Source organism: Triturus cristatus, chromosome 5_2 (genome assembly GCF_964204655.1).
Source record: "Triturus cristatus chromosome 5_2, aTriCri1.1, whole genome shotgun sequence".
Lineage (NCBI taxonomy): Eukaryota > Metazoa > Chordata > Amphibia > Caudata > Salamandridae > Triturus > Triturus cristatus.
Genome location: NC_140588.1, coordinates 1,075,132,260 through 1,075,151,589, shown reverse-complemented (window position 1 = coordinate 1,075,151,589; position 19,330 = coordinate 1,075,132,260).

Here is a 19,330-nt window from a genome sequence, read left to right as displayed (position 1 = left end):
AAGGCGCGCGCCGCGCACATGGAAGCGGCGCTGCAAGTGCCAGTGAAGGCCGAGCCGGTCAATGCCGTGGCGGTCAAGCCGAAACAGAGGTGGCCCCGACGAAAGCAAGCCCCGGCTGCTCAAGAACAACAGAAGTCCTGTGGGTACTGTGGCGGCTCACCCCACGCCCCGGCAGAGTGCCCAGCGAGAGGGACCAAATGCAGAGGGTGTGGACGCTTTAATCACTTTGAGAAAGTGTGCCGTTCGAAGGGTTTTCGGAAGCCCCGCCAGGCTGTGCACACGGTCGAGGAAGGAGGCCCAGGGGCCAGCGACATGGACGACGACGAAGAGGAGGAAAAGGTCATACACCGGGTGCACATGATAGGCACGGCAGCCCGCCGAACCAGGAGGCTGCCGCAGTGCAGCATCCGGATAGGGTCAGAAGAAGTCACAACAGTGGTAGACACAGGAGCCAGCATCAACATCATGGCCGCTGCCATGCACAAGTCCATGTGCCCTCAGCCCCCATTACAGCCCTCGACCATCACAGTATTCGCCTATGGACAGGAAGAACCGTTGAAGGTGCGAGGAAAGTTTAGAACGGTAATATCCCATGGGACCCGATCTATCACATCGAACGTCTATGTCACCGAAGACGGACAAGGCATGCTCCTGGGCTGTCGAGCGGCGGAAGACCTGGGAGTGGTGACCTTCGCGTTTGGGGTACACCAGGAGTCAGTACAGCGCACTCTGGAGGAATTCGAGGACATCTTTCAGGGAATAGGCAAGTTCCGGGGGAAAGAAGTCCACCTACACATCGATCCCACAGTCCAGCCGATAGCCCTCCGACATCGCCGCATAGCCTTCCACCTCAGGCCACTCGTGGAAGCGGAACTGAAGAAGCTAGAGGCGGCGGGGATCATCGAGAAGGTGTCCGGACCGACCCCGTGGGTGTCACCGATCGTTGTGGCGAAGAAACCCAAGCAGCCAGGCGCTGTCCGGATATGTGTGGACATGAGACTCCCGAACGTGGCCATCAAAAGGGAGCGACACATCACCCCCACTATCGATGATATCGTTGGTGAAATGGCCGGCGCCAAGTGGTTCTCAAAGTTGGACCTCCGCTCAGGGTATCATCAACTGGTCCTGGATGAGGCGTCACGGAACATAACGACATTCTCCACGCACGTCGGTCTGAGGCGATACACGAGGTTGAGCTTCGGAGTCTCGAGCGCTGCGGAGGTGTTCCAAAATGTGATCCAGGAACTGATCGCGGGGATCCCAGGGGCGCTCAATGTCAGCGATGACATCATGATACACGCCACGACGGTAGCGGAACACAACGAGAGACCGGAGCCGAGGGTGACTTTGTGAGCGGAGATCAAGACGCTGCCGGTGAGCGTGGTGGAATGCGATACGACCTGAGGCCGCACCCAGCGCCTTCCTGCCGGCTGCGAGACTACGTAAAGTAAGACTGTTCATGTTTGTGTATGAGCCTGTTGAACTGCTAAGAGGTGGACAAGGCGTGACCTGCCGTCCATGTTGAAGAGTGTAATTACGGACTGTTTCGGGGAATACTGTAATTTTGTTTTGTGTGTTGGGGAGGAATGTAATGTCGCGATACTAGGCCCTGACGTGACACGCGATGGTGTGCGCGTCAGGGCACGTTGCTGTACGTAATAGAATAAATGTGACGTCACGCGGACGCGGCGGCAGTCAAGCCCCGTGCTGCGGAGACGGCAGCATAACCAGCACCAGTGTCCCGGAGTCTTTGTGCGCCACGCGCGTTGCAGGCCCCACGCGCCTCGCCAGATACGAGCACAGGGACACTACAGCAAGGGAGAAAGACGCAAGTAGGGCAACGGGGAGGACATCGAGTAGCGCTCTTCCCTTGACAAGATGCACACATAATCTCCCACATTATGGAGAGAATGTTGACTCTGTGGCCTATGCTTCCTCGTGGATTGCATAGTTCGAGTCCATGGGGAGCTAAACTGCAGCTTCCCGAGCTCTGTCTCCCTGGACTAGACTCCCCTTCCCTCTTGGGCACAGTTTTCATGTAAGTGCCTCGGTTCCTGGCCAGGATCTCTTCTACCATCTCCTCGTGCTCTTTGTTTGGGGAAAAGGACAATTTGGGGAAAGAGCAGTCTTTAAGATCGGATGAAGAACCAGATCTGGGCCCAGATTTACTCAGAAGACCTGGTGCATTTAGCCTCAAAGGTGGGGTGCATCCTATGGGCATTGGAATGAGGGAGGGGTACAGCCCTGGCTGACTTGATTCAAATTGACTAACTAGGGGGAAATAGTAGCAAAGCAAACTCTCTAGATCAAGAATTTGCATTAGTGGGGTCCTTGCTCCATCCCTCCCCCTTTTATTTCATTCATCCGCGTTTTATATAGGATTATATTTTTAACTACTAGAAATGTTATATGTGATTACTGTATATACATAATGTTGCTTTTACTATTACGTGTTCCATGGATTTTTCATCTGAAATAAATAACTATGGCTATTGCTACAAAGGAGTTACGTTGTCCTTGCGGCACACCAGTTGACGTAACCCAATGCAAGTGCTTAAGTAATATTTATTAAGCCACGCAAGAGGCGATTTGCGCCGCTTTGCGTGACTTTGTAAGGGAATGAAAAGCAACGCTGCAGCTTGTGCTGTGTTGCATTACATTTTGCAGTGGTAGGAGTTCCATGGGTGGAGCAGCGGCGTTCCCGTGCATCCACTCGTGGAATGTGGCGCCATCCCAGATGTACTAAAATGAGAAAACTTGGCATAGCGATAAAATGTTGCACCTACCCAAAGCTGGCACAAAGTAGAGAAATAGGTTTATTTCTCCTTGTTACTTCCTCTTTCTATGCGTAACGCATTCCACATAACACGTAGAAAGAGTCATTGTTTTACTCTAGGATTGTTTTGTGTAGGAGGGTATTCCTTTCTGTACAAGACAATCCTGCCTGTACAGCAGGCACTCTTGCACCACGGTGTCTGCAGTGGGGCCAGGCAGCGCACAGTGCAGGGAGGGGTAGAAGTGCTGCATGTCTTAGTATATATGACGCATTTCTGCGCTCTCCATTTCACGCAATGCAGCGCAGCAAGTCTTCTTGCTGCGCTGCATGAAACGTTTGTACATCTGCCCCCCATTTGTAGTGTTGGGAGCAGGCGTGGAAGAGGAGAGAAAACTGCTGCTTTGAGGGTGCAGGCTGCACGGTGACGTCACAAGCAGATAATCACATGAACAGATGCCCATTCTGTGAGCTGTGGAAATCCATGCCAGCATGCAGGGGGGGGGGGGGGGGGGGGGGTTGTTTTCTTTCTTCTCCACTGGAGCCCGTTTCAAAAACTCTGAAAGTAGGCATTGGGGTGCGTGGGGGCTGATGAGGTTTCCGTATTCTTTGTTTCGAACGCGATACGTGTTCATGCATCTCTTTTATACCTTTGTGGCCAACCCCAAAAATAATATAAGCAACTCTCGAGTTGGCGATGACTTGTTTTTTGTTTGATTTTTGTTGTTTGATGTCATTGCCTCCTCTATTGTGCCTCTCACTGTATCTCCAAACCGCTCTCGTTCCACATGTGACATGTTTCTTTTTCAAGTGTCTTCTCAGGCTCCCTGCCTTTGTGTAAAGTGATGCTTCTTGCAGCACATAGCAGCACGCCTGGCTCCAGGCAGGAGTGCCCACAGTCTGGGCACAATAGAGTGTGAGATCTGGGCACCTGGTTGCCATGAACCTTTCTGAAGCAGCAATCGGGCTGACAAAGGATGGGCCGGGCCTAGAAATGTCCTCGCCTTGAACATTAACTCTGCTCTCATCTTTCTCTCTGCCATCAACAAAACAGCCATGTTTGGGAAGCATTCATTAGCAGCTCTTTGCTAACAAGGTTCAAGGAATTGCTAAATGCATCTCTTCCCACGTCCTCCCCACTTCACTGCCCGGACCCCTATCCTTTAAGCCACAGGAGTGCAGGCGATATACTTCGGCTGTCTGGTGAAGCAATCATCGCCGCCATCTTGTGCTCTGCCACAACCAGGGGCATGGATCCCACTTTGCTTCCATAAGTACTACCGTGAGCCAAACATTGAAGGTGAGCATTAGAATACCGCCATCATTTGCAGAATCTTCCTTTCAATGTTTGCATTATTCACCCCTATACTCTCTCGCGGTTCTATGATCATGAGGTTACTGCCGCCTCTAAGGGCAGCCTAAGCCTCTTGATATTCCCCTACCTATGCACCCAGCCATTATTTTATGCATCCAGCCCTGGAGCTGGTCAGCTTGCTGAAGCGGTGGGCTAATGGTAGCCATTCATCAGACAGGCTGTTCACCTGATTCTAATGTGCATTAAAAGTTCCTAATATATCACGATTTCACATGCAAATGATGTTGTTTGTACAGTTTTGCATCTCCAGCACACACGCAATCCCAAAAAAGCCATTTCTGCATTCCCATGAAAATTGACCTTGACTTTAAAACTTCCGGTTGTTGCGTCTTCTTATTCCTTTCAACGGACCCTCTCCTGCCCGTCCACCCCCTGCAGGGCGCCTTCTCGGAGCACAGCCTACTCCAAGTCACAGGCGCGTCAACCTTCATCCCTATTATTGTATTTCTGCAAATTGTCGGCACCTCATCTCAGAGATGACAAGCTCTTCTTTAAAAGGCTAACCCCCGAAGCCTAGCAATACATGATCTCCTGTAACTCATCTATTATTAACATCAATCATTTTCATAGATTTACAAACCCCACCCACGAAAGATCAAACTGAACTCATTCAAACTGAATCTACAACATAGAAACTGAAGCAAATGCAAAGAATAGTTTCCTTAAGAGCACAAGACCAGTCCCAATAAACACTGAAAGACACTAACCTTGGATCCTGGTGGCGCACACTGCCCGGCATAAAGCGCTTCAACAGCTGCTCAGGGGTAGTACGCCTGACATAAATATAATTGCAATATGGCCAAATACATAACCCCAGCCCCGCCAGTACTAATACCATAGCTGCTCAGGGGTAGTACGCCTGAGATACGTACAATTGCAATACGAAGAAATACAGAACCCATGGCCCCCGCCAGTACTAATACCATAGCTACTCAGGGGAAGTACGCCTGATATAAGTACAATTGTGTAGTTTGTGCATTCGAATGGCTCATAACTCAACTCACCACTGTCAAAGCATTAAAACCATTTGAACCATTGATACGTTGCACCTTGACTGTAGATGCAAGCTCTTATGGTTTGGGTGCTGTCCTGACCCAGCAACTAGGTACAGAAGAACATACAATAGGGTTTGCATCTAGGATTATTTGGGACACAGAGTCCCACTACTCTGTCATAGAGAAGAAACTTCTTGCCTGTTGGTGGGCTATCGAAAAGTTCAAGTGATACCTATGGGGCAAGAAGTTTACCCTATAAACACACCACAATCCATTAGTAGCCATTTTGGGGAACACCAATCATCGCAATTCAACACCGCGGATAGCCCGTCTTGCATCTAAACTGCCCCAATTCATCTTCGACGTCGTACACATCTCTGGAGTAAAGAACGGTCGAGCAGACACTCTTTCACGTTTGCCTTCTATTCCCTACGAGACAGTGATTGGTGAAAAGCATATCGATGATGATGAGCATGAAGACTGCATAGTTGGGAACGTAGAATTACAAAATGTAGATTCCGTTGTTGAAAGCTACTGGTATGCTGCCATGGACTCTGATGAAACATTGAAAGTTGTAAAACAATACATCGTGATTGGGTGGCCAAAAGAGAGAAATGTAAATGTTGACATTCAACCCTTTGTTAAAGTATGTGATGAGTTATCGCTAGAAGATGGCCTTGTTTTCAGACTACATCAAATAGTTCCTCCATTCGATATTAGGAAAACGCTGTTGAAAAAGGCCCATGAGGGACGCCTGGGAGCTTCCATCACAAATCGTAGGATTCGTGAATATTTCTGGTGGCCCCATATGGATAGAGACATTGATGCTTTGGTCCTTGAGTGTGCCATTTGCGCTGGTAGTGATAAGACTCTACGCACATCCAATCCCCCCTCACTCCCATACCTCTTCCTGAGAATCCCTGGTAAAAATTGGGAATTGATGTTTTGGGTCTCTTCCACACCCTACCCCATCAGACACGGTTTGTTATAGTATTAGTCGACAACTACTCTAAATGGCCCAAAGTCAAGTTTGTACCCACAGCGGACTCAAAAGACATTCTCGTGTTTATGAAAGAGATCTTCATGAGGGAGGGATTTCCAAAAACTGTCATCTCTGACAACGGGGTACAGTTAGTCTCGGCTGATGTTGAAGAATTCCTTAAAGAATCCTCAATCATCCACCTTAAAAGCTCTCTCTATCACCCCCAAACTAATGGGCTGGTGGAGAGACTCAACAGAGTCATTGGGGATTGTTTAAGGTGGGCTATTGAACACAACAAAACCACACACACGGCTATAAGGACTATGCTGTGGTTCTACAGGACCACACCCCATTCATCGACAGGTGTGTCCCCCTTTGAACTGCTCAAAGACAGAAAGCCCAGCTCGGACTTTAGGCCTGCGTGGATGTCTAAGTGGTTCAAACGTAGCGCGTCAGCACAGGAACTTGATGTAATTGTTAGAAACAAAGTTAGCGATGTTCAATACAAGCAAAAACATATTTTGATACCAGGAAACATGTCTATAACAGAGAGTTTACTGTAGGTGACGTAGTCAAAATAAAGAGACAGGGTTTTGTGAAAAAGGGTGATTCTAAGTTCAGCGAACCAGTCTCCATTGACAAAATATGTGGTAGTGCTGTTCGTGTCAATAAGTGTAATTGGTGGAACATGAACAAGATTGTAAAGGTCGATGCCAAAGTTGGTGAGTGGCCTAAGGAAGGTTCTGAGAATGCCATGTCACATTCTCCTGTCCCGGGATATCATGGTTTTGATGCTCTCAACAACCCTCTTGGTTCCCCCAGGAAGAGTACTAGAGTTGTCAGACTACCCCTAAGGTATAAGTGATTTCTCTCTCTCTCTCTCTCGCTTCCCCCTCTCTCTTTCTCTCTCTCCCCATTTTCCACTCCCTTCTTTTGTCTTTCCTCTTTTAAGGAAAGGAGATATATGTAGTGTTCTCTTATCGCGCGCAGCCCGTGCAATGCCACTGTTCTGTTAGTTGTCTCGCGCTGCCCATTGGCGCGCGAGCCTGTCCCCGAGAATGACAGTTGGTCCTATATGACAAGTACGGTGACAGTTTGTTCTAACCCCTGAGGTGCTTGCACGCACTTAGCGTTTGGCTGTGGGAGCTTGTATTTAGAATAAAACTTACTGCGACTTCTTCACGACTCCTCTCGCCATTACAAATTGCAATACAGCGAAATACAGAACCCCTGGCCCCCACCAGTACTAATACCATTGCTGCACTGGGGTAGTACGTCTGCGATACGTACAACTACAATACAGCGTAATACAGAACCCCTGACCCCGCCAGTACTAATGATAGTTTTACAGAATGGAATACATATCAGAGAGAAAACAAAAAAGGCGAGCCCAAGTGAGAAACAAACAAACAAAATGACATAGCAAAAAAACTGTCTCTGTTGTGTATATTAGCAATCCAAACATTCACTCCATTCATACTACACAACATAGTTAAACATATAAAGACAAATGGTAATACATTTCAAAGAAATATACAAATAGAAGTGAAGAAGAAACTAAAAGCGCCGACGCGCGTTTCGGAGTGGGATCAAGGACCCACGCTTCCTTCGTCAGGGCGCAACAATCTTATAGTACTTCAAGGAAGCAACAGATTGAATCCAGAGTCTTCCAGTGCGTTATTTTTCACATAAAAACATACATGGGCTCTAGATAACAATGAATGGAAACTAGCAAGGACACTCTGTGGAGGCAATGGAGACATACTTTAGTCTGATATATTATAAGATGTAAAGGAAACATTTAATACCTAATAAGGAGCTGAAGACCAGCAAAGAAAAAGAAAAAAAAAGAGATAGGAAGCTATTATAAGAATGTGATTGAATAAATGTGCACGAAGAGGAAAAAAGGTGATTAAGGAAAGATCCACTAAACCATCACCAACATTTTTTATATAGATGTCAAGTGCTAATAAGGAAATAATTAACAACAGATGCGGACACATACTTAGTCAATGTGTGCCAAAGGGCGTAGGTCCATGCATAGAAGCAATTACAATGATGCAATAAATGGGACCTCCATGATTGCAGAAATCTAATTGAAGGGAAAGAAAGAATTTTAAAGTAGGTAAAAGCATATAATATATAAAAACCGAAAGGGATAGAAAAACGGTATATTAGATTACTAAGGTCCAATGAAAATGCAGAAAAACCAGATCAAGACAATCTGCTCATAACATGCTGTAATGTGTGTATATGGAGGGGAATATAAACAAATTAAAAGTGTATATATCCTGACCATAAAGGGATATCAATCTAAGGTCCTCAGTTTTAAAAATAGGTAGACACAGGGTGACATAGAAAAATGGATAATGGGCATGAAAGTCTCAACGATGGAAAAGGATTTAGGGATGTCATTTACAGCCCCTCCAGTTATTCATTTCCTTAAGTGGCCATGGTGTGGGTTAGCGGCTCATTTTATTGCCGTTTTCAGAGTAGGAACCCTTACCAGCTACCTGCTTCCCTTGTGACCTCCTTCATGGAAGTTTTCATTGTTTATACTGCCAGTTATGATTAGCACCATATATAGCTATAGGTACTTACAGCTCTTATAATTTTATTTTCTGGTTTTAATATGCCCTGATTTTTTCTCATGGCCTATTACAGTGCCACCTTTAGAGTAGGATTCTCTACCCTCCACCTCGTACAATTGTGATTTATTCCTAACACTTTATATGTTTAACTATGTTGTGTAGTATGAATGGAGTGAATGTTTGGATTGCTAATATACACAACAGAGACAGTTTTTTTGCTGTCATTTTGTCTGTTTGTTTCTCACTTGGGCTCGCCTTTTTTGTTTTCTCTCTGATATGTATTCCATTCTGTAAAACTATAAATATATTGAAATGCATTCTAGAATTGATGTTGAAACTGTTAAAAACTAAAAAAATATATTTTTGATAAATAAAATTGAACTATAAATCTACCTCTGTGGGACATTGTTGCTGTTCGTAATGGTGAAAATATTTCCCAAATTATAATTGATTTGTGAGAAGAGGTTTTCGTAGTTTTTTTTGTGTGATTATTACCTGCCGTCCTCTTCCCATATTGAATTGACAGGGACCCTCTTTTGTTCTATTTATACCCGCCAGTACTAATACCATAGCTGCTCAAGGGTAGTACGCTTGATATTCGTACAATTGCAACACGGAGAACTACAGAACCCCTGGCCCCCGCCAGTACTAATACCATAGCTGCTCAAAGGTAGTACGCCTGATACACGTACAATTGCAACACGGCGAAATACAGAATACCTGGCCCCCAGTGGCGGCTGGTGACATTTGAAAGTGGTGAGGCGTAAAAAAAGGGTTTAAATGTGTTTTGTGTCGTAGCGAGCCTGATTGACTAAAGGGGAACTGCGGGACCCTCACGCCAAGGAAATTTTGAAGAACAACAAAAAAAAAAGGACCAAATGGTGCAGGGTAAACCACATTTCAGAAAGCAAGAATATTTATAAAAGTGGGTAGGATATGTAGACTTGAAATAATTTAACACATTTAAAACTGTCCCATATCGTGCTTCATTCCTGCTTCCACCCGTGCCATCCATTTAGCCTGACTGCATTATTTTAAAACAATAGGGTTGAAAATAATCGCCAGATGCACATGTTACACTTCATTTAGCAGCCCATGGGCTGCTCTTGAAAATGCAAGTTAAAGATAAGTAGCTCGCGAATGTCATTGGCGCTCCCTACAGACAAAGCAATTGCCAACATTTTAAACAGGCCTACCTTGGACTAGAAGAAACCCCCATTGGGCGCTTCACAGTTCAGCAGAAATCAAATCCTTGTTTTCCTTGCATCAAACCATAGACAATGCATGCCAGTAAACTTGGCGACAGCAATTTCTAGCAACTAGCAAAGGCAGAAAGGCATCGTGAAACACTTTATAAAGGCAAATTATTAACGGTATTTTCATAGGGCCGCCCAAAGATGAGAAGGACACCACTTGAGAAGAGTCACTTGTTTCTAACCCCCCTCCCCCCCCCCCTCCGTCACCGAGCCACATAACGACTCACAGGGCTCAAATGAATCACCTTACAAGTATGATTTTCGGTGCTTCCAATCAAATTGCTTTCATAGTCATACAGATTATTAATAATGAACCTCATTTCTGGCCAGCTCCCTGCTCTGGGCACCAGAATCACGGTTTATTATTGTTTGATCCTGGGAAAATACTGCCCTGGTTTGTTGAGATGGGCATCCAAGCCGAAACGTGTGTAGGTCGCGGTTTCGGTCATGTGATTAAATAGCACATCTTCACACGCGCACAGCCGGACAGTTCCACCTAGTCTGGAGAGTAATGTTACGATTGCTCTCCTTTTGAAGTATTGTTGTTTATTTGAAGTTGGTCACTTTGAGGGGCATGGTTTGTGCTGTCAATAGGTCCCACGAATCTCTCTCAATCAGTGAAGGGGAGTCTGGTGTGGCAGTTGGGGCTTAGGTGTGTTGGTGACCGTGCGGTAAGCGTCTGTTCCCTCAAAGCACACATTCTTTACGCTTCCCCCGCCTTCGCCGCGGGCATTTCAGAAAAAAGTCAATATTAACGGTAACAAGCATTCGCGGACTGCATTACGGGCGGGTGGGGGGGGATTTGAAATTGGGTTGTCGCGCTGTGGTGGGGTGGGGGGGAGGCGGGAGTGGAAAAATATATATAAAATAAAACTTACTGTCCCGTGTCCCGCGCCATCTTCTAGATGGGTCCCAAGTCGACTCCCGCCATGCGTTCTTCAATTCCGGCCAGCCGGCTGCAGCTCTCCTTGCGTCATCTGGACACGCAGCCTCCCTCCCTCCCCTCCACCAATCAGAACTCTCGAGGCGAATCTGAGCGCGCCCCACCTGGGCCATTTTCTCTATGTAGGCTGCTGCATGCAGCAGCCTACATAGTGAAAAGGGAGAGTGGGCGGTCCTGCTCAAGGGTAGGGGGGGAGTGGCTTGACCACTGTTGTGCATACGGACTGTTTGATCGGCCCCAGGGCCGACCAAACAGTCCCTATGCACAACAGTGGGCAAGCCACTCCCCCCTGCCCTCAAGCAGGACCGCCCACTCCCAACCAGGCACTTCTGCTTTCTCGCAGTGCGAGAAGGCAGAAACATAAATGGTAGTTATTACCATTTATGGTTCTGCCTTCTCGCACTGCGAGAAAGCAGGGGGCGGCGCCCAAACGCCCCTATGGAGGAGCCGCCCCTGCAGTGGCCCCCGCCATTACTATTACCATAGCTGCTCAGGGGTAGTACACCTGATATACGTACAATACCAACACAGTGTAATACAGAACCCCTGGCCCCCGCTAGTACCATTAACATAGCTGCTCTGGGGTAGTAGGCCTGATATATGTACAATTGCAACATGGTGTATACAGAACCCCTGGCCCCCGCTGGTACCATAACCACAGCTGCTCAGGGGTAGTACGCCTGATATACGTATGATTGCAACACGATGTAATATAGAACCCCTGGCCCCCGCTTGTACTATTAACACAGCTGCTCAGGGGTAGTACGCCTGATGTGCATACAATTGCAACACGGTGTAATACATAACCCCTGACCCCCGCTAGTACTATTACCACAGCTGCTCTGGGGTAGTACGCCTGATGTGCATACAATTGCAACACGGTGTAATACACAACAAGTTTCAAAGCTTTATTCGACAGCATGTCATAAAAGCACATAAACATCCTAACAATACAATAAATACTATATTAAGATACATTTAAAAATACATTAAATCATGATGCTGGCGAATAGTTTATAAAACATCATATAAAATTAATCTATTTAATGTTAAAATTTTTAATTAGAATTAATCATACAACATTTAGTGTCAAAAACAAAGTTCATTAGCCTGCTTCTAGGGATTTTAGGGTGCGAGAGCGTATTGACCAAGTCCACCCTAAGAATTTGGCAACAACAATGGCCAGACACGGAGTGCAGTCAGATTCAAGTATTCTTAGAGCTGTTTTGTAACTACGTGTTCCCAAATTTAAGCATACTGGTTTTAACCACCTATAACGTGGGGCAGTATACAAGGGACATACAAACAGCAAATGACCTGCATCCTCAATCAAATCTTTACAATGGGGACATTTATTGTCCTGGGATGATGACCATCTATGGGTAAATGCTTTTACTGGGAGGGACCCGATTCTAAACTGAAAATACAGCTTTCTATCAGCGGCCCTCTCTATAATATCCCAATGTGCCTCACAAGATGGTATAGATTTTATATAAAAAAAATGACCAGTCAGGTTGGTATTTTGGCCAGAGCTAAAGGCAGATGTCAGGGTCATATCCCAGTACAATTTTTTAAGAGTAGTTTTAGACGGGATACTTGAGCCATCCAAATCATTCCATAAATGTCCTAATTCCAATTTTATTAATAAATCTCTGATTTGCTTTAGCCATGAGATGGAATGAAAACTGTCAGCCCTGATAATATCCTTCAAGGCGATGGCATAATGGCCTAATTCAGGAGTTACCATAATCCTTCGCCAATAAAGGAGAGGGCGCAGTCGAGCCAAATCCTCAACTTTCTTCCTGCCTAGGTCGTAGGTAAGCGGAATCCTTGGGGTACTTTGAGGAACTCCTGTTATACAACGTAGGAACTTATTCTCTGCCAATCTTAGTTGGTTCAGATTAGCGAAACCCCATAGTTCCGATCCATACAGAGAAGCACTAACAACTTTCATGTTGTAGATTTCCAATGCAGGAGTGATGGGCTTGGTCAAAGAGGATTTAAATTTAGAGACTATTGCACCTGCTAGCTGATGAAATTTTAAAACAGCCATATCAATGTGATTTGTCCATTTCATATTATTCTGGAGGGATATTCCTAGATATGTAAATGCCTCGACCTGTTCCAGCGGGACACCATTAAATTTGATGACACCACTAAAGTTTTTCCGCTGATTTAAGCACATAAACTTGGTTTTGGAGGTATTTATCTCAAGACCTCATTCTTGACAAAAGTCTCCAAATAAGTTTAGTGCCTTTTGTAGCCCACTAGGTGTCCGCGAAACTATCAGCGTGTCATCCGCGAACATGAGGACCGGCACACGGCACCCTGCCAATACAGGGGCATCCGTGGGGAAGCCATTGAGATGGTCAACAATGCCATTGATATACAGGGAGAACAACGTGGGTGCCAAGACACATCCCTGTCGAACACCACGTTCAACAGGGAATGGGTCAGTCACCTCCCCCTGACTTCCCCACCTAGTGAAAGCATAGTTGTTCTCATGCAAGCGGACAAGTAGCGTTAACAATTCTGGCGCCATCCCAGCCTCGTCGAGAACCCTCCATAGTTTTGAGCGAGGCACTAGGTCAAGCTGATTTCAAGTCTATGAAGACCGCATAAAGGGTCCCTTTGGTCAGCTTCACATTCCTCCAATAAAGTGCTATAAAATAGAAAACCTGATCAACAGAGCTGGTGCAGGGTCTAAACCCGGCTTGATACGGGGATAAAATGTTGTTTTCTTCTACCCAAGTTTGTAGTTTATTTTGCACTAATCGACCTATGAGTTTTTGTGCTGAGTCTATAAGACTAATGGGTCTATAGTTGCTTGGTAGTGATTTATCGCCTTTTTTGAAAACCGGAATTATTTCAGCCCCTTTCCATGAAGGAGGGATTGGTGCACCCATAGCTACAGAATTAGCTAGCCATTGAAAATATTGACACCAAGAAGATCTATCAGTTAAAATTACATCAGCAGGTATCCCATCCATTCCTGGGGCTCTGCCCCTAGTTACACAATCTAGGGCTGAGTTAACATCTTTGATCGAAAACACCTGCGTTTGAAAATAGATATTGGGGGGGAGTAAGTGCTCTCCTTCAGAGAAGTTTGAAGCATATTGTGGCCTGAAGAACTCTACCCAATGATTTTTAGCTACATTATTTTGTGGTGGTGATGCAATCCCACCTCTATCCCACTTAACTATGGCCCAAAATCGTTTTTGATCTTTGGCTAAACATGCAAATTTCAGGTCTTGCCAATACTCCTCGTCCCACTCTTTCTTGGCCACTAACTGTACTTGCCTGTATAGCTTCCTAGCAGCTCTCACACCTTCGATATTTCTTAATCTGAGTGCTGCACTCAGGTTCTGGCGGGCAACTTTACAGGCGTTATTAAACCATCCCACCTCGGGTGATTTTCTCTTATTATCTTTCCCAGCCTTAAAGGGCTTCATAAAAAACCCTTGAAGCTTTGCAAAAAAGGTGGTGTGAGCCTCAAGCATAATTAAGGGGAAATTTTCATTGGCAAGTAGGGTATTTAAATTAGCTATTTCATCAACAACCACTTTTTTAAGGTCCTCTACTTTCTCTGGGTGCTCGGTCAATCTATCCCATTTAACATGTCGCATGTTGTTCGATACGACAACATCCAGAATAGTTTTCTCCCCACCCATTTTGAGTTCTCTAAACCCATTGAGGGCTTTAAGTTCCAAACACAGGGGGTTATGATCACTTTCCTCCCGTGGGGTTATAATCATATCTATCAGCCAATGCCAAACTCTAATATCCACCAGGATGTAATCTATACGACTAGAGGACCTGCCATTATCAAATGTACATGCACCCTGCCGATCTGACTCAGTACGCCCATTGACTGCTCTAAGGCCTCTTTGTAAACAAAGAGCTTTAAGTTGAATGGCTGCTGCTGACCATCTCTTAACTGCGGGGAGATCCATCTGGGGAATACCCCACCTGCTGTCCTCCTCTTCAGCCAGAAACTGGTCCTCAGGGCCAAGGGGCTCAAACGTTGTATTGAAATCTCCTCCTATAATCATAGATATCTCAGATGGAAGTTCTAAAAGAGGATTGTCAAGGGCAGAGATTACATCGGATACAGTTCCTCCAACCATCCCTCTCGCATAGGTATTAAAAATTGCCATAACCTGGCCGTTAGGCCAAGTGATATTTAATGACAAAATGTCATTTGTTGAGGGGCTCTGTTGGTTGACTTTGCAGCATAATGATTGGCGGATCCAAATTATTAGACCGCCTGATGGACGACCTTTAGATTTTTTAGTGGCGGGTGTATAAAAATTGATAAAACCCATACGAAATACTGGGGCCAATGACCATGTTTCCTGAAATAGGATGATATCAAACTGGTCAACAAAGCAGCACCATTCAGTAGAATGCAGCTTGTTGCTGATTCCTGCTATATTCCAAGAAAGAAAAGTCATCCCTGGCTCAGTTGCAGGGGACCAGGAAGACTCTTTTATTGTTAATGGACCATGGTTCTCACCTGCTAGACTATTCTTGTATTTCTCGTTAATGCTTGGTATACCTGGTAATTTACTTACAGATACCATAGTACCTAAGCTTGCAGCTTCCGGAGGGCTGAAAGATGTTGGTGTGTGCAGGTTAGTTAACTCTGCCTGCTTTTCTATAGAATTACATACTAATCTCATTTCTTGGCAGATTGCCGGAGCTTTGAGAAAGGTCGACCCATCATGCAATATTATATTCTTATTCACTGGTCTGACATCCCTATCAAGTCAATCACATTCATTTAGATCTGACAGGGCCTCAAACCTGTTTTCCAAACTAATGTTCCATTTGCCAGTTGGATCACTCCTACCCTCTTTATTAGGAGCCGAGATCCACCTTGGCCTCAAAGTCGCTCGATTAACTTTCCCACTTCTTGTAGAATAAAAATATTTTAAAGTTAATGGGATGATAGCACCATGCCTTCTTTGGGGAGGAAATATGTTATGCAGGACACTGGGGAGTACACCCAGATTTGAGAAGTTTAGAATTACACAATCCCCCGAGAATTTTTTAGGGTTATGCCCTAGCCATGGTATTCTTCTTGCCATGGTGATTTCCCCGGCTAATTGTTGCTCGCCCCAAGGGGACATCCTCATGTTATTTGTCAACCAATGCAAAGATTTGCTGATCAGTGAGGGTGTAGATTCTATTTTACCTGGCAACAGGGTGGGTACATTTGCAAGGACTAACGTGAGGGGGTAGGCCTCAGGAATACATTGGAATTGATCACACTCTGGATGCAAGACAGTAGGGTTAGATTGAGGCCCATCTTTAGATGCACTCCAAGTGGTCTTTTCAATTATGGGTTGCAATGAGAGGTGGTTCACTATCTCTTTTTCTACAGGCCTTACACCACCCCTGAGTGGCACCACATTTAGGATTGATCTACTTATTACCGGGGACGGAGCACTGACGACCTCTTCTACTGGCTTGTTTATCAAAGCACTCAATCTTAGTACCTCAGCCATAAGCTGATCGATTTTGGCCACCAATGGATTGATAATAGTCTCTATTTTAATATCAATCATACTAGCTATTTTGGTTGATAGCTCATTCTCAAGGTCCTTGTTAACATGTACCCCTTGTGCCTCTGTCTTATTCAAGCTTTTAGTTACAGAGGTTGGATTTTTCCTGGCTGGGCGAGACCCATTATTTTTGGTCTGGGGTTTCCTACATGCTCTAACTACTCTGGTTCTAGAAGGAGGGGCAAGGGACTGAGAATCAATTACTTCGACATCCGCGACTAGATCTAGATCTGGATCTAGGTCAACATCAGTTTGCATGATAGTGGTTAGAGGTACACTTTGTTTGGAGATGTCACTATCTAAAACCTCTATATCGATGGAATTGGTACCATTAGCCTGCAAAGGTGAATCCAGCAATGGTTCTGACAAGGAATTAGTCAACGGGGTATTAGAAGAACAGGCTAGCCCTAATGACGCCCTCCTTTCATTATTGATTTTACTAACAATATGAACCAGATAATTATCCATAGTGTTCGACATCGAGGAATCTTTGAGTTTAGACATACTACCACAACGTTGATGCAATACTTAACAGGACATCTATATGATGAGACAATTCGTATACAATGGTATGTGGTATAGGAAACTTCCAGGTAGATCTCTTTTCTAGGCAATGTTCCCCAAGAGAATGTTAATAGAGAGAAAGCTTCAACATGCCACAGTTCCTGTATGTCCCAAATCGAAAAGGAGCAAACACAAACCACCAATTGAAAATGGAGTGGCCCGTCCCGTCCACGATCGTCCTCGGACGGCCTCAGACGGCCCGCCCTTTCCCCGGGCTTAGCCCCGGCGCTGTCCCGCGCGCGTCCCGCGTCGCGGGGGAAGTCCTCACTTTTAAGCGCCTCCTGGCGCGCTTCTGACGAGGGCGGGCTTCCGCCGCTAGAGAGCTTGGGAGCTGGAGTCCTTGCTGTGCCCCGCTGCAGATTCTGGATGGCTGCGGATGGAGTAGAGGAAAACGAGGTGAGTGCCCCACTGCTTCACTGCTTGCTCGTTGAAAGATGCCACAATGTCGCTTGAAATTTGGCCCTGGTTTCCGGTGTAATACATAACCCCTGACCCCCGCTAGTACTATTACCACAGCTGCTCTGGGGTAGTACGCCTGATGTGCATACAATTGCAACACGGTGTAATACAGAACCCCTGGCTCCCGCTAGTACTATTACCACAGTTGCTCAGAGGTAGTACGCCTGATACAAATACAATTACAATGCAGTGAAATACAGAACCCCTGGCCCCCGATAGCACTAATACCATAGCTGCTCAAGGTAGTACGCCTGAGATGCATACAATTGCAATATGGCAAAATACAGAACCCCTGGCCCCTGCCAGTACTATTACCATAGCTTCTCTGGGGTAGTACGCCTGATATAAGTACAATTGCAACACAGAGAAATAGAGCTCCTGGCCCCCGCCAGTACTAATACCATAGCTGCTCAGGGGTAGTACGCCTGAGATACGTACAATTGCAATACAGCACAATACAGAACCCCTGGCCCCTGCCAGTACTAATACCATAGCTGCTCAAGGTAGTACGCCTGATATGTATACAATTGCAACACGGCGAAATACAGAACCCCTGGCTCCCGCCAGTACTATTACCACAGCTGCTCAGGGGTTGTACGCCTGATATACGTACAATTGCAACACGGCGAAATACAGAACCCCTGACCCCCGTACCATTACCATAGCTGCTCTGGGGTAGTACGTCTGATATATGTACAATTGCAACACGGTGTAATATAGAACTCCTGGACCCCGCTAGTACCATTATCACAGCTGCTCAGGTTAGTACACCTGATATGCGTACAATTCAACACGATGTAATACAGAACCCCTGGCCCCCGCTTGTACTATTACCACAGCTGCTCAGGGGTAGTACGCCTGATGTGCATACAATTGCAACATGGTGTAATACAGCACCCCTGGCCCCCGCTAGTACTATTACCACAGCTGCTCAGGGGTAGTACGCTTGATGTGCATACAATTGCAACATGGTGTAATACAGCACCCCTGGCCCCCGCTAGTACTATTACCACAGCTGCTCAGGGGTAGTACGCCTGATGTGCATACAATTGCAACATGGTGTAATACAGCACCCCTGGCCCCCGCTAGTACTATTACCACAGCTGCTCAGGGGTAGTACGCCTGATGTGCATACAATTGCAACATGGTGTAATACAGCACCCCTGGCCCCCGCTAGTACTATTACCACAGCTGCTCAGGGGTAGTACGCCTGATGTGCATACAATTGCAACATGGTGTAATACAGCACCCCTGGCCCCCGCTAGTACTATTACCACAGCTGCTCTGGGGTAGTACGCCTGATATACGTACAATTGCAACATGGTGTGATACAGAACCCCTTGGCCCCCGCTTGTACTATTGCCATAACATTTGGGGTCGGATAGTTGATTGTAGCTGAGCCAAGCCTCATAGTAATTCCCTTCCACTGCTTGAGAGACTTACACTCACATAACACAAACCTGCTCCAGGTCCCGTCCATCGTCCAGTACAATCCAGTCCACGGCATGAAACCACCCGTCGCCAACAGGCGTGGGCGACTGAAGCGATCTCCCACAGGCCGCTGGCCAACGGAGGCCTTTAATTCACTCCAGTTCAGCAGATCCCGACAAGCAGCGAACCACGACTGTTTCTTGTCACCTCACAATGACAATCAGAGATGAGACGATATTAACAAAGTCCACCCGCAGATCTCTCCACCACCCCCCTGCAACCTCTGCCTGCTCCCGACCCTTAACTCAAAGCAAAATACCCCAGAACGGACCGCCCGGCGCAGTGACCAGCTCAGCGGCCACGACCACGAGAAATACCACAAAGGGACCTGCGG